Here is a 337-nt window from a genome sequence, read left to right on the forward strand (position 1 = left end):
TTTTTTTTTTGCTCTTCTATATGGTTCAGGCTATACTCATTGAAATTGAAATCGAAATCAGTAATGGAGGTGGCGCCTTACTACCCATTTTTGATAGTTCTGCTGGATGTCATAAAACAGGAGCATGCTCACCCAAATTAAAACTTGAAATGAATGCTCCAACTTGCCCCTAGACTTTCACTCGATATAAACAATGCACTTCATTGGATAGTGGAGGATCTTTTCATTTTCTAAGGAAATAAGCATGAAGAATTACAAATGTGTCTATACGAAAATTTGTTATGCTTGACAGGAGATAACTGAGGGTAAAGTAGCAAATAGCTAATGGAATTCACTA

Source organism: Cupressus sempervirens, chromosome 5 (assembly GCF_028749045.1).
Source record: "Cupressus sempervirens isolate cs-2001-9-10 chromosome 5, ASM2874904v1, whole genome shotgun sequence".
NCBI classification, from domain to species: domain Eukaryota; kingdom Viridiplantae; phylum Streptophyta; class Pinopsida; order Cupressales; family Cupressaceae; genus Cupressus; species Cupressus sempervirens.